Source organism: Erinaceus europaeus, chromosome 13, assembly GCF_950295315.1.
Source record: "Erinaceus europaeus chromosome 13, mEriEur2.1, whole genome shotgun sequence".
Classification (NCBI taxonomy): domain Eukaryota; kingdom Metazoa; phylum Chordata; class Mammalia; order Eulipotyphla; family Erinaceidae; genus Erinaceus; species Erinaceus europaeus.
The window spans coordinates 73,147,168-73,151,068 of record NC_080174.1 but is presented as its reverse complement, the minus strand read 5'-3'; positions in this window follow the sequence as shown (position 1 = coordinate 73,151,068).

Sequence of the window (3,901 nt, the reverse complement as noted above, 5' to 3'; positions counted from 1 at the left end):
TTAGCCATTTATCTAGGTGCTGCTTTTCCTTTTTTTTTTTTAAATTATTTATTTATTCATTCCCTTTTGTTGCCCTTGTTATTTGTGTCGTTGCTGTTGGACAGGACAAAGAGAAATGGAGAGAGGAGGGGAAGACAGAGGGGGAAAGAAAGTTAGACACCTGCACCTGCTTCACTGCTTGTGAAGTGACGCCCCCTGCAGGTGGGAAGCCAGGGTCTCAAACCGGTATCCTTACGTCAGTCCTTGTGCTATGCACCACATGTGCTTAACCCGCTGCGCTACCGCCAGATTCCCCCTTTTTTAAAAAATATTTATTTATTCCCTTTTGTTGCCCTTGTTGTTTTATTATTATAGTTATCATTGTTGTTGCTATTGATGTCATTGTTGGATAGGACAGAGAGAAATAGAGAAGGGGAAGACAGAGATGGGAAGAGAAAGACACCTGCAGACCTGCTTCACCGCTTGTGAATCGGCCCCCCTGCAGGTGGGGAGCCAGGGGGCTCGAACAGGGATCCTTGCGCCAGTCCTTGCATTTTGTGTCACGTGTGCTTAACCCACTGCACTACTGCCTGACGTTCGTTTTTTCCTGGTGACTGACTTTCTTTCCTTTTTTTTTTTTAAGAGATTTTTTTTTTTCCTCCAAGGTTATTGCTGGGGCTCAGTGCCTGCACTACAAACCCACTGCCCCTGGAGGCCATATTTTTTCCCCTTTTGTTGCCCTTTTTTTTTTAAATCACTGTTGTGGTTATTATTGTTGTTGTTACTGCTGTCATTGTTGTTGGATAGGACAGAGAGAAATCAAGAGAAGAGGGGAAGACAGAGAAGGGGAGAGAAAGACAGACACCTGCAGACCTGCTTCATCGCTTGTGAAACAACCCCCCCTGCAGGTGGAGAGCCAGGGGCTCAAACCAGGATCCTTACTGTGGTCCATAGCTTTGCACCATATGTGCTTAAGCCACTGCTGTGCTAGAGTCCAACCCCCAAGAGATCTCTTTTAATTACCTTTATTTCTTTATTGGATATTCCGCATTCCCTGAGTTAAGAACAGTTGTCAGGAGCCCCCTAAGTGAACGTCTGTTCTCCTCGTCATTTGGAGCCAGTGAGGTCACAGAGCTATGCAGAGCTCTTCCTCTCTGGCTAAGTGCTGCTCCTTGGGGCATGGCACTCAGGATGTGTTGAGTCACCTCCAAACTGTCCTTCCATGTGCGCAGTCCACCTCTAAGCTCCCTTCTGGAGAGCTCCTTATGACTCTCCGCTGCAGCCTGCATCAAGGCTCCTGTGGGGTCGAAGCTTCCTTAGCATCTCAGCCTGTGAGTACGGCTGCTGCTCCCACGATGAGCAGAGTATCTACTTGGAATCCCAGCACCCATTCAGGCTGTACCGGAAATGGCTGCATAAAGCTTTGTGGAATCGAAGAAGGTGGGTGCATTTTAGTGTACGTGTTGGTGGCATCAGTGCCTATCTCTCTGAGGTCTTTTTCTTTTCAATTTATTTATTTATTTATTCATTGACCAGGACACTGCTCAGCTCTGACTTAGTGCAGGGGATTGAACCTGGGACTTTAGAGGCTCAGGTATAAGAGTCTTTTTGTATAACCATTATGCTATCCCTCTGCCCCTATTTATTTATTTAAATATTTTATTTGTGTTAAACAATTTATTTGTTTTGTATAGAGACAGAAATTGAGAGGGAAGGGGGAGATAGAGAAGGGGAGAGGAAGAGAGACACCTGCAGCACTGCTTTATCACTTGTGAAGCTTCCCCTTGCAGGTGGGGGACCAGGGCTTCAGCCTGGTTTCTTGGACATATTGGACATACCATATGCACTGCACCACTGCCCAACCCCTTTATTTACTTTATTTAAATAAGAGAGAGAGAGAGAGAGAGAGAGAGAGAGAGAGAGAGAGACCAGAGCCCTGCTCAGGTCTGGCTTATGGTATTGAACTTTGGGACTTTATGCATGGAAGGTTGTTTTTTGTTTGTCTTGTTTTGTTTTTCCATAATCATGCTGTCTCCTCAGCCTCTGGGACCTTTTGTTAGGCTTCTTTCACTGTTGAGTCTCCAGTAGGGAACAGTTAGGAGCAGGGAAAAGATGTAGATATGGGTTCAAATCCTGTTCAGCTGAGCTCAACTATCCCCATGTGTGAAGGGTGCGAGGGGCCTCGTGCACACCAGAGACACACACTTGCTTATTATGGAAGGGTCAGTACTGCAGCACATGCAGAAATCTCAGAAGTCCAGGGAAAAACTAGGAACTCAATTGCCCAGGAGCTAGGTGGGGCAAGTTTTCTACCCGAGGGAACTTTTGAGTTGAGTTTTGAAGGGTAAAGAGGAGTCCCCCTATTCAGTTGGTCATGGGGCTTACAAAGTAAGGCATTGTAGACAAAACTGAGACGAGAAGGCCAGGAGTCACAGAGAGTACTCCTAGCCTCTTCATGAACTACAGCAAGAAGAGTTGTAGTTAGGAAGAAAGAGGAACTTCTTAAAGCTCAGGCCAGAGTTCTAGTCCAGGATTTGACCAAAAATAGAATGAAAGAAAAAAAAAAAAGGACTTAAGCAGAGTCAAAGACCCTTTCGTTTTAAGTCCAGTGGACTCTGGTCCACCCTTCTTTGGCTAAGCCACCCGACTACTTTTGTCTCTAAACATGCTTCCTTTGTGCTAAAAGTGAGTCTGGCCTTGAGTGAAGGGAAGGAGGGGAGGTTCCCACTGATTCCTGGGTCTGCAGCCAACAGGCTGGGCCTAGGGCCAAGCAGCCCCCTTCCTCTTTCTCTCAGACCCAGAGCTGCACCCCGCCCACCCAGGTCCTCCTCCCTCCTGCAGAAGTGACCCTGGGCGGGTGGTGATACCTAGTTGAAAAACAAGCCCTTCTCCAGGGCTAGGGAGGGACAGAGGAGGCAGGACCCACCCACCCTTTAGGTCAGAACTCCTTGCCCTTGCCCTTCCTCCTCTTGTGTTTTTCAAAAGTAGACCTTGAGGAGGGAGGGAGAGAGGGAGGTGAGGATGCTCCAGTGTGTGGCTGCGGGTATATGTCTGTAAGGAGCGAGGGAGGGAGCAGAGCCTGCGAAGGAGAGAGGGAGGGAGACAGAGAGAGGGGGAGAACACAGCCTGGGAGGGAAGGAGGGAGGGAGGGTGAGAGAGAGAGACTTCAGCAGTGAGTTCTACCTTAAAGGCACAGACCCTGCTCCCCTCCACCCCCAGCCCCAGGCAAAGCCACCTCTGCCACCATCAGCTGGGAACCAGCCCTGCGCCTGTCCCTGGTGACTCCTGCCCGCCCTAGGGAATGGAAAGGAACCACACACAAGCACACACACACCACACACACACACGCGCACACACACACACACACACACACACACACACGCACACACGCACGCGCGCGCGCACACACACACCCCTCCCTGGCTGAGGCCTAGGAGCTCAGAAATGGGTCCTGCCTGACGAAAGAGAAAGAGGCTTTATTTCTTAGGAGAGCTGGGCCTCCCAGAAGACTGGGAGGGGGAGAGGGGATGGAGGACCAGTACTGGGGCAGGACCACCTGGTTGGGGTCCTGGCTCTTGGCTTGTTGGGGAGAGGGGGGTGGGGGTGAATGTGGGGGAAGCCTCCCTCAGCAGAGCCATGCAGGTCGCCTAGGGAGGCCAAAGGGTGTAGGGGTGGCAACGCGCCACGAGGGGCTGTGGCGGGGGCGGGCAGCCCCCACCTAGGGCCTGAGTTCCCCACAGCCTTCCGGCCATCTTGGCATCTGTAGCTGCAGTACAGAGACGGGGGTGTTTGCTTTCTCCTCACAGCGACCTGCCCCTCCCCCGCACCCTCCGCGCTCACTTGGGGTTTGGGCTCCCCGCGGCGGGAGGTGATGGGTGGAGCGCAGGGGGGGCGGCGAAGGAGACCTGCTTTCCTCCCTGCA